General features: G+C 40.1%; 1 non-coding gene across 1 annotated transcript; it reads left to right on the top strand.

Annotated features, from left to right (window-relative positions):
* Positions 1 to 865: 865 nt before the first annotated feature.
* On the top strand, positions 866 to 972 carry LOC114115484 (U6 spliceosomal RNA). Its single transcript, XR_003589821.1, has one exon. It is a non-coding gene; the product is annotated as a U6 spliceosomal RNA (small nuclear RNA).
* The last annotated feature ends 11,380 nt before the right edge of the window (positions 973 to 12,352 follow it).

Here is a 12,352-nt window from a genome sequence, read left to right as displayed (position 1 = left end):
TTCGCATGAGGTGGCCAAAGTACTGGAGTTTCAGCTTCAGCATCATTCCCTCCAAAGAACACCGAGGGCTGATCTTTAGAATGGACTGGTTGGCTCTCCTTGCAGTCCACTTGTCATTAGGAAAATGCAAATTAAACCACAGTGAAATAGCGATGAAAAAGGTAATGTGATAACAGATAGGATATGGAAAGATGAAATATCCATACACTGCTGGTAAGAATGTAAATGCTGTAAGTCACTTTGAAAAACAATCTGGCAGTTCCTTAAAAAGTTCAGTGGTGTTTGACCCATCAACTCCACTAGTGGGTATATACCCAAGAGAATTAAAAAATGTTTAAACAAAAACTTGTACATAAATATTCATAGAGCTTTACTTATGATACCAAAGAGTGAAATCAGTTGACATTCATCAGGTGATGAATGGACAGATAAAATGTGGTATATCTACAAAATGGAGTGTTCAATTATCAAAAAGGAATGAGATACATACTACATCAGTTGAGTCACTCAGTCATCTCCAACTCTGTGACCCCACGAACTGCAGCACGACAGGACTCCCTGTCCATCACCAACTCCCGGAGTTTACCCAAATTCATGTCCATCGAGTCAGTGATGCCATCCAACCATCTCATCCTCTGTCGTCTCCTTCTCGTCTGCCCTCAATCTTTCCCAGCATCAGGGTCTTTTCAAATGAGTCAGCTCTTAGCATCAGGTGGCCAAAGTATTGGGAGTTTCACCTTCAACATCACTCCTTCCAATGAACACCCAGGACTTATCTCCTTCAGGACGGACTGGCTGGATCTCCTTGCAGTCCAAGGGACTCTCAAGAGTCTTCTCCAACACCACAGTTCAAAAGTATCAATTAGTGCTCGCTTCGGCAGCACATATACTAAAATTGGAACGATACAGAGAAGATTAGCATGGCCCATGTGCAAGGATGACACGCAAATTCGTGAAGCGTTCCATATTTTTTCTCCAGAAAGCAGGAATAGAAGGAACATACCTCAACATAATAAAAGCTATATATGACAAACCCACAGCAGACATGATCCTCAATGGTGAAAAACTGAAAGCATTTCCCTAAAGTCAGGAACAAGACAAGGGTGCCCACTTTCACCGCTACTATTCAACATAGTTCTGGAAGTTTTGGCCACAGCAATCAGAGCAGAAAAAGAAATAAAGGAATCCAAATTGGAAAGAAGAAGTAAAACTCTCACTGTTTGCAGATGACATGATCCTCTACATAGAAAACCCTAAAGACTCCACCAGAAAATTTAGAGCTAATCAATGAATATAGTAAAGTTGCAGGATATAAAATCAACACACAGAAATCCCTTGCATTCCTATACACTAATAATGAGAAAGTAGAAAAAGAAATTAAGGAAACAATTTCATTCACCATTGCAACGAAAGAATAAAATACTTAGGAATATATCTACCTAAAGAAACTAAAGACCTATATATAGAAAACTATAAAACACTGATGAAAGAAATCAAAGAGGACACTAATAGATGGAGAAATATACCATGTTCATGGATCGGAAGAGTCAATATAGTGAAAATGAGTATACTACCCAAAGCAATTTACAAATTCAATGCAATCCCTATCAAGCTACCAGCCATATTTTTCAATGAACTAGAACAAATAATTTAACAGCACCACTTGTTAAAGAGATTGTCTTTACTCCATTGTATATTCTTGCCTCCTTTGTCAAAGATAAGGTGTCCATATGTGTGTGGATTTATCTCTGGGCTTTCTATTTTGTTCCATTGATCTATATTTCTGTCTTTGTGCCAGTACCATACTGTCTTGATGACTGTGGCTTTGTAGTAGAGCCTGAAGTCAGGCAAGTTGATTCCTCCAGTTCCATTCTTCTTTCTCAAGATTGCTTTGGCTATTCGAGGTTTTTTGTATTTCCATACAAATCTTGAAATTATTTGTTCTAGTTCATTGAAAAATATGGCTGGTAGCTTGATAGGGATTGCATTGAATTTGTAAATTGCTTTGGGTAGTATACTCATTTTCACTATATTGACTCTTCTGATCCATGAACATGGTATATTTCTCCATCTATTAGTGTCCTCTTTGATTTCTTTCATCAGTGTTTTATAGTTTTCTATATATAGGTCTTTAGTTTCTTTAGGTAGATATATTCCTAAGTATTTTATTCTTTTCGTTGCAATGGTGAATGAAATTGTTTCCTTAATTTCTTTTTCTACTTTCTCATTATTAGTGTATAGGAATGCAAGGGATTTCTGTGTGTTGATTTTATATCCTGCAACTTTACTATATTCATTGATTAGCTCTAAATTTTCTGGTGGAGTCTTTAGGGTTTTCTATGTAGAGGATCATGTCATCTGCAAACAGTGAGAGTTTTACTTCTTCTTTTCCAATTTGGATTCCTTTTATTTCTTTTTCTGCTCTGATTGCTGTGGCCAAAACTTCCAGAACTATGTTGAATAGTAGCGGTGAAAGTGGGCACCCTTGTCTTGTTCCTGACTTTAGGGAAATGCTTTCAGTTTTTCACCATTGAGGATCATGTCTGCTGTGGGTTTGTCATATATAGCTTTTATTATGTTGAGGTATGTTCCTTCTATTCCTGCTTTCTGGAGAGTTTTTATCATAAATGGATGTTGAATTTTGTCAAAGGCCTTCTCTGCATCTATTGAGATAATCATATGGCTTTTATTTTTCAATTTGTTAATGTGGTGAATTACATTGATTGATTTGCGGATATTGAAGAATCCTTGCATCCCTGGGATAAAGCCCACTTGGTCATGGTGTATGATCTTTTTAATGTGTTGTTGGATTCTGATTGCTAGAATTTTGTTGACGATTTTTGCATCTATGTTCATCAGTGATATTGGCCTGTAGTTTTTTTTTTTTGTAGTATCTTTGTCAGGTTTTGGTATTAGGGTGATGGTGGCCTCATGGAATGAGTTTGGAAGTTTACCTTCCTCTGCAATTTTCTGGAAGAGTTTGAGTAGGATAGGTGTTAGCTCTTCTTGAAATTTTTGGTAGAATTCAGCTGTGAAGCCGTCTGGACCTGGGCTTTTGTTTGCTGGAAGATTTCTGATTACAGTTTCAATTTCCCTGCTTGTGATGGGTCTGTTAAGATTTTCTATTTCTTTCTGGTTCAGTTTTGGAAAATTGTACTTTTCTAAGAATTTGTCCATTTCTTCCACGTTCCTCTTTCACTTTCATCAAGAGGCTTTTTAGTTCCTCTTCACTTTCTGCCATAAGGGTGGTGTCATCTGCATATCTAAGGTTATTGATATTTCTCCCAGCAATCTTGATTCCAGCTTGTGCTTCCTCCAGCGTTTCTCATGATGTACTCTGCACAGAAGTTAAATAAGCAGGGTGACAATATACAGCCTTGACGTACTCCTTTTCCTTTTGGAACCAATCTGTTCCATGTCCAGTTCGAACTGTTGCTTTCTGACCTACATATAGTTTTCTCGAGGCACATCAGGTGGTCTGGTATTCCCATCTCTTTTAGAATTTTCCATAGTTTATTGTGATCCATACAGTCAAAGGCTTTGGCATAGTCAATAAAGCAAAAATAGATGTTTTTCTATAACTCTCTTGCTTTTTTGATGATCCAGCGGATGTTGGCAATTTGATCTCCAGTTCCTCTGCCTTTTCTAAAACCAGCTTGAACATCAGGAAGTTCATGTATTGCTGAAGCCTGGCTTGGAGAATTTTGAACATTACTTTACTAGCATGTGAGATGAGTGCAATTGTGTGGTAGTTTGAGCATTCTTTGGCATTGCCTTTCTTTGGGATTGGAATGAAAACTGACCTTTTCCAGTCCTGTGGCCACTGCTGAGTTTTCCAAACTTGCTGGCATATTGAGTGCAGCACTTTCACAGCATCATCTGTCAGGATTTGAAATAGCTCAACTGGAACCCCATCACCTCCACTTGCTTTGTTCGTAGTGATGCTTCCTAAGGCCCACTTGATTTCACATTCCAGGATGTGTGGCTCTAGGTGAGTGATCACACCATCATGATTATCTGGGTGGTGAAGATCTTTTTGTACAGTTCTGTGTATTCCTGCCACCTCTTCTTAATATCTTCTGCTTCTGTTAGGTCCATACCATTTCCATCCTTTATTGAGCCCATCTTTGCATGAAATGTTCCCTTGGTATCTCTAATTTTCTTGAAGAGATCTCTAGTCTCCCATTCTATTGTTTCTCTCCATTTCTTTGTTTTGATCGCTGAGGAAGGCTTTCTTATCTCTCCTTGCTATTCTTTGGAACTCTGCATTCAAATGGGTGGGTATATCTTTCCTTTTCTCCTTTGCTTTTTGCTTCCCTTCTTTTCACAGCTATTTGTAAGGCCACCTCAGACAGCCATTTTGCTTTTTTGCATTTCTTTTTTCTTGGGGATGTTGATTCCTGTCTCCTGTACAGTGTCACGAACTTCCATCCATAGTTCATCAGGCACTCTATCAGATCTAGTCCCTTAAATCTCTTTCTCACTTCCACTGTATAGTCATAAGCGATTTGATTTAGGTCATACCTGAATGGTCTAGTGGTTTTCTCTACTTTCTTCCATTTCAGTCTGAATTTGGCAATCAGGAGTTCATGATCTGAGCTACAGTCAGCTCCCGGTCTTTTTGCTGACTGTATAGAGCTTCTCCATCTTTGGCTGCAAAGAATATAATCAATCTGATTTCAGTGTTGACCATCTGGTGATGTCCATGTATAGAATCTTCTCTTGTGTTATTGGAAGAGGATGTTTGCTCTGACCAGTGCGTTCTCCTGGCAGAACTCTACACCATAGATGAACCGTTTCAAGTTGATTATACATTCATGCCATATATTTACTGAGAGCCTGATTGCCTGGCACTGTACAGGTACTGTGTCCCAAGAATGGAATAAATACAGCTGATGGCTAAGTAACTATTTGGAGTAAAAGGACCAACACCTGTTATGAGAAAATTCTAAGTTCCACTGAGCAACTCATTCTTCAATATTTTTTAGAAACCACATCAGTCATACAAAGAGAAATACATGACTGTCTCTGTCACACTAAGATAATTCAATCTGAGCATCTCAGCCAAAGTACATGCCAGTTCAGGGAATTATTCATATATAATTTGATGTGCTCCCAAACCCTGGTTGACTCTTTCTCATAATTCCTCCCTCCTCTCAAAGCTGTTTTTCAGGCCTCACTAAGACACCACCTTAGTGATACACACCTGGTGTTTCAACCAGTCGGTCAGGAAATAGATGGCACAGTCGATTTGAGAAGAATTTGATAAAAACACAGTCCAAAGGTGGGACCAGGTTAGCCTGAAACTACAGTGGGGAGTGGCATCTAGCCCTCGCATTGGCAGGGTACTGTCATCAGCCTGAAGAAGTGAGGTGAGCAATGGGGCGCTGGAATTGGGAGTGCCTGCTAGGAGATGTGGTCTCCATGTGAGGAAACATGGCTGGATTCCGCAAAGCCTGCAGGGAGGAGCCAGGAGAACCACCATGCTGAGCTCCCTCTTTCTCAGTCTCCCGATGCTCCCCTCCAGCCGAAAGAACCTGGAAAGCAAAGGGCAGCAGAACACGTGGAAGCCCGTACAGGTCAGCACCTTGGGACTCAGAGCAAAGGTGGAGACGGAGTAAAGGGAAGAAGTTGGTCACAACTGATGACAAGGACGAGTTGGAGAATTCAAAGGATCTCTTTGGTTCCCCTTCACTGAAATCCTGAGAGTTGACTTTACATAAATGACATTTTAGTTCTTAATAATTTGAATAGTTAACATCTCAGGCCAGTAGCTTAATGCTTTGCTATCATCGTTGCAGTGAATCTTCTTACGGCCTGTGAGGAAAACTTAATAGGATGGCTTGCTCAAGAGTTGAGTGAACTAATGCTTAGAGACATGGGCCCAAAGTCACAGAGCTAGTGGTGGTGGCGTGCTGAGGGCAAGATGCTCATCCAGGCAGTCCAGCTCCAGGTGAGAAGCCCAGGTTTCATCCATGCCAGTAAAACTGATCTTTGAAGATCTCCAAGGCTGAAAAAGGAATTGTAACAATAACGCTGATAAAACAGTGAAAGTAGAAGTCATTCAGTCGTGTCCGACTCTGCGACCACATGGACTAGGCAGTCCATGGCATTCTCCAGGCCAGAGCAGGTAGCCTTTCCCTTCTCCAGGGGATCTTCCCAACCCAGGGATCAAACCCCGGTCTCCCGCATTCCAGGTGGATTCTTTACCAGCTGAGTCACAAGGGAAGCCCGTAGCTACCTCTTAAGTCTACCCAGCTTTGACTGATCAAGTTATAATTCATCTGTTCAATGGCATGAAAAAACTGCTCAAAATCCTAAAAACAGAAAATGCCCCAATGAATAGTGGGGCAATTCCTGGGTCCCAGGTGAGTCTTGTTTCTGATTCAGTCCTAAAGCTCCATAGAGATCTTAATGCCTCTATCAATAGTCCTCTGTGTTCACTGATCCTGATATTTAATACATATGCTTGCTTCTATAAATGAATGAGTGAATAGATGATTGATAGATAATAGATAAGGTAGAGTGAGATACATCAGAATAGACTATCTTGAACTTGTTCTGATCCATTGTCAAATTTCAATAAATTAGGTTAAAACATGGGTTTGAAATACAACTTTCATTCTCACCTAACAAAAATGTTATGGACCACAGTGGTTATGATTCACTGTCAAGGGCCTGGGTTCAATCCTTGGCCAGGAAACCAAGGTCCTACAAGTTGCATGACACGGCCGAAAAAAAAATGTCATGGACCAGATTAGTTTTGATTTTTTTTTAACTTATTTACTACTAAAAAATAAAAATTCATAAAGGCAAAAAATATATAAGAATATCATGAATGAAAATGAAATATAGTGAACAATAAATTGTGTGGTTGGATACACACAGAGAGACCAGAAAATGTATAAATATAGGCTGTTTTTAAAGGCTAAGGTGCACTTCCCAGTGGTAAGTGAGATTTAAAACATTCTCCAGTCTTTGCCAGATTCTAGGAAGACACAGGCCCTGTCAAGATGTGAGGAACGGGGGTAGGGAAATGTCTTCTAGTCTGTCTCTTTCTTGGTCCCAGTGACAATGATTGTTTTCTCCTTCCTGGCAACACAGAAGCATTTTCAATTCAATTTTTAAAACATAATAATTGTGTTTGATTGTGACTTGTGTTGTTTTCTATTAACACATTGCACTAAATAATTACCCTTTCATTTCTTATGTAATTTTGGATATTTTTTTTTCTGTGACTCCAGAAGAATGTCAAAGTAAAAACAAGTGACATGTGAAATATATGTTAGCCTTAAAATTAGGAAAGATTAGATAATTCTGTCACATTTCTCTTTAAGAATGCTTAATGAGGAAAATCTCATGAATCTACTGTGAATCATAAACATATGTTTAATGAAGAAGTGAGTAATCCTAATGAAATATATAAAGGAAGACATTTCTTTGAAGTGTCATTAATAATTGAGAAGTTATGAATAAAACAAATTTAGATACTGTCTAATTCAGCAGGCAATTACTATCACTTATAGAAAAGTGAGGCCCAGAACATTCTAGTAATCTGTTAAGTTCATGCAGTTATTTGCTAGCAGTGCCTATATGAATATCAAAACTCTAAGACCCTAGAACCATAAAATTTTTACAGCTACTTGTCCAAATTTCTTATTGGTTCTTCCCTTTTCTTCCCATGGCTGCCAGGAAGGCCAATGTTAAGTTACATCTCAACTGCAGCTTCCCTTAGCTCACTTTTTCCAGTCTGCTTACTCTCCACCACTACCAGCCATGTTTTTCTATTCTCATCTTTGCATTTATCTTTGAAAGTTTATTGTAACAATGCTTTATTATTATGAGCTATTTTTACCTGGAAATAGAGGAAGTATGGGTGATAAGTATATTAGAATGCTTGCTAGAACATATATTGTCATGTTCAAAAGCTAACCCCAGAAATTAGAAATCTTCACCCCTTTCTGCCACCTACCCCACCTACCCCTCCCCAGCACTAACAAAAACAATTCAGATTACTTGTCCTGACTTACCTATCTGGAATCTATTTTCTCAACCCTTGTGGTCACGTCCCTGCCAGGGTTCTCTCCCCTCTTTGTCTGCAATGAGGATAAGAACCTGGTGGATGGCAGAGAAAGACAAATATCATATGACACCTTTTATATATGAAATCTTAAACAAAAATGGTACAGATGAACTTATTTACAAATCAGAAATAGAGTCACAGGTGTAGAAAACAAACACAGTTATCGGGGAGGAAGGGAGGGAGAGCTAAATTGGGAGGTTGAGATTGACATATACACACTACTGTACATAAAATAGATAATTAACAAGGACCTACTATATACCACAGGGAACTCTACTCAATACTCTAATACCCAATACAGGAAAAGAATCTAAAAAAGTGGATATTTGTATATGTGCAACTGATTCACTTTGCTGTACAGTGTAAACTAATACAACTTTTAAATTAACTAAACTTCAATCATTTAAATTGAATCTGGTGGATAAGGAAAAATGAGGAACTTGTCCAGAGGTAAAGACATGTGATGTCCAGGGGACCTGCTCCCTCTCTCTCTGGGGCCCTAGTTAAGTTAGGAGACTTTGAGCAGAAGCCCCTCTGAACAAGCATCTGTTGTCTGACACAAGTGGGAAGTGGAAGTAACTTGGGGAGTGAGAAGCACTGGGGTTTTAAGCTATCAAGGTCTCAACATCGTCTTGTTACTGCAGCATGACTTAGTCTATCTGGACTCACACACACTCTACAGGAGTTTAACTGTTAGGGGAAAGACCACTCTGCAAATCATAAAAACTTGGGACTCTCTCCCTAGATACACTCAGAATTTTCCAGGAAATTCCAAGGGATTCTTACTCTGAGTTTTATCCATGGTCCCCATGTTAAGAACTCCTATACTAATCTAAAACCTTCTCCTCAGCTCTGAATCACTTTTTCCCTGGCAGCTTATCCCACAGCTTTTTTGTTTCTTCTTAGTAGTTGCTGGCTACATTGAAAGGCTTTCCAGTAAAATATTAAAAGTATTATGCCCAAATTATTAGGCTAGAAAGAGGATATCAGAAAGACAAATGGACGAACCTGTTCCAAAGTTGAAATCCCACTTTTAAGAAAGCACTGCACTGGGACTTGCCACACAGCCCTGCAACTACTGCAGCCCACGTGCCTAGAGCCCGTGCGGGGTCACAAGAGAAACCACCGCAACGAGAAGCCCACGCACCTCAGTGCAGAGTAGCCCCCGCTCACCACAACTAGAGAGGGGCCGCATGCAGCAATGAAGCCCTAGCACAGCCAAAATATTAATTAATCAATAATAAACATCACCTACACAAAATGAGCAAATGTTATTTTTTTTAAAAAAGCATTGTGCTACAATCCTTATTGAAACAAAGCAGCTTTGCTCCCCAAATACCCTAAAAAAAATGCATATACCTTCTCAAAATGATGCCCAGCCTTAATCTGGTGGGTTCTTTAATATTAATACTAAAAACTTTATGGTATACTAATAAAAATATTTATTAGGAAACATTTTCTAAGGATGGTTATTCTGTGCTAGAAACAATCCTTCCCACTTTGTTAAGTAGACAAGCTGCCAATTTATATTACAAGCAGGCAGGCACTGCAGACTCAGCCACCCACATTATTCCCCCATGTTCCTGCCTCCCCTCCCTCCCCTTCACTCTAATCAGAAAAGCAAATGCCGTTGTTTGAGTGCCTTTACTCTACAGTGTGATATCTGTTCAGCAAGCAGATGTTCCTTACGGCCTAGGTACTAAGTGTCTAACCAGGAAAATACTTGGGGAGAATGTTTAAAATCCGGTCACTTAAATTTGTTCCCAAAATAAAGCAATTTTTACATACAAGTCATCAGACAATGACCCAGTGTTTTTGTAAAATGTCTTTAAAGTCACTGTTTCTTTTTCTCCTTTATTTTATTAGAGTATAATTGCTTTACAATACTGTGTTATTTTCTGCTGTACAATGAAGTGAATCAGCTGTATGTCTACAAATGTCCCCTTGCTCTTGAAGCTCCCTCCCACCCCTCATAGCACCCTTGTAGGTCATCAGGGAGCACCAAGCTGAGCTGCCTGGACTATGCCGCTGAGCCCCACGCATGAAACTAGCTGTTTCACGTGTGCCAGTGGATATACAGCGATGCTCCTCTCCCAATGTGCCCCACCCTCCTCTTCCCCACCTGTGTCTACATGTCTGTTCGACACATCTGCACCTCTGTTCCTGGCCTGCAAATAGGTTCATCTATACCATTTTTCTAGATTCCATATACATGCATTCATATACGTTATTTTTCTCTTTCTGACTTACTTCACTCTGTATGACAGACTCTAGGTTCATCCACCTCACTATAAATGACCCAATTTCATTCCTTTTAATGGCTGAGTGGCCTGCCACTTGAGAAATCTGTATGCAGGTCAGGAAGCAACAGTTAGAACTGGACATGGAACAACAGACTGGTTTCAAATAGGAAAAGGAATATGTCAAGGCTGTATATTGTCACCCTGCTAATTTAACGTATATGCAGAGTACATCATGAGAAATGCTGGACTGAAAGAAACACAACCTGAAATCAAGACTGCCAGGAGAAATCTCAATAACCTCAGATATGCAGATGACATCACCCTTATGGCAGAAAGTGAAGAGGAACTAAAGAGCCTCTTGATGAAAGTGAAAGTGGAGAGTGAAAAAGTTGGCTTAAAGCTCAACATTCAGAAAACGAAGATCATGGCATCTGGTCCCATCACTTCATGGGAAATCAGTGGGGAAACAGTGGAACCAGTGTCAGACTTTATTTTTGGGGGCTCCAAAATCACTGCAGATGGTGATTGCAGCCATGAAATTAAAAGATGGTTACTCCTTGGAAGAAAAGTTATGACCAACCTAGATAGCATATTAAAAAGCAGAGACATTACTTTGCCAAAAAGGTCCATCTAGTCAAGGCTATGGTTTTTCCAGTGGTCATGTATGGATATGAGAGTTGGACTGTGAAGAAGGCTGAGCGCCAAAGAATTGATGCTTTTGAAGTGTGGTGTTGGAGAAGACTCTTGAGGGTCCCCTGGACTGCAAGGAGATCTAACCAGTCCATTCTGAAGGAGATCAGCCCTGGGATTTCTTTGGAAGGAATGATGCTAAAGCTGAAACTCCAGTACTTTGGCCACCTCATGCGAAGAGTTGACTCATTGGAAAAGACTCTGATGCTGGGAGTGATTGGGGGCAGGAGGAGAAGGGGATGACAGAGGATGAGATGGCTGGATGGCATCACTGACTCGATGGACGTGAGTCTGAGTGAACTCCAGGAGTTGGTGATGGACAGGGAGGCCTGGCATGCTGCGATTCATGGGGTCGCAAAGAGTCGGACACGGCTGAGCAACTGAACTGAACTGAACATTCCGTTGTGTATATGTACCACGTCTTTTTCCATTTGTCTGTCGTTGGATATCTAGGTTACTTCCATGGCCTGGCTACGGTAAATAGCACTACAGTGACCACTGAGGTATGTGTGTCTTTTGATTGTGGTTTTCTCGGTATATATGCCCAGTAGTAGGATTGTTGGGTCATATTATTTTTTGTCTCTTCCTGCTCCAGTTCTTATCCAACAACTAACAAAAATTAGTTATATTTCCATCTTCCTTTTGAGCTATCTGAACACAACACTCAATTTTGTTTTACGTTTTTCTTTTTTAAGCATTTATTGAGTCTTCAGTATGTGTAGGCACTGTGCAGGTGGTTGGTCCTGGGCCTGTCCTTGGGTCTCCAGTTCCCTATCACCAGGGAAAGATGGGATCTGAAGGAAAGAGTATTGTGGTCTTTTCAGAGTGATACGGTGCAGCTTTCACACCGACTGCAGCTGGTCACTGGGCTCCAACCGGTGGACTCTGGTTGGAGAGAATCAGAAATAGCCCCGGTGTGATCTGGTCTTGTTGAGACAAGGAAGTGGGCTACTCCCAGAATCACTCCTGCTCAGCTTCCCCCAGAACACAGCTCAGAATGAACACGGCAGGGTCTAGGTGAGCCCCTTACAGTCTATCAGCTACAGCTGATTTTACTGCTCTTTTAAAAGCATCCACAGCCATTTTTTAAATGCATTGCTGGAAGTGAAGAGTTTTATTCTAAAGTCCTGTAGTTAAAGCCTGCATTGTAATGAAAAATTCCTAGCTAATCTTTACTCTTAAAAAACCATCATTTTTTTAGCAGATTGGAAAGAAAAGGCTGAATAACTTTCAAAATAATTGCAAGTGACAGCACTTCATATTCAAGAGAATAGAAATATATTCCGTTAGAAATATATCACATGGCTCCAAGCATGCTGAAGTTGAAATAATTTTT

The sequence above is a fragment of the Ovis aries genome, chromosome 6 (assembly GCF_016772045.2).
Source record: "Ovis aries strain OAR_USU_Benz2616 breed Rambouillet chromosome 6, ARS-UI_Ramb_v3.0, whole genome shotgun sequence".
Classification (NCBI taxonomy): Eukaryota; Metazoa; Chordata; class Mammalia; order Artiodactyla; family Bovidae; genus Ovis; species Ovis aries.
Note: the sequence above shows the minus strand (reverse complement) of the source record. Positions and strands in the feature narration are given on the sequence as shown.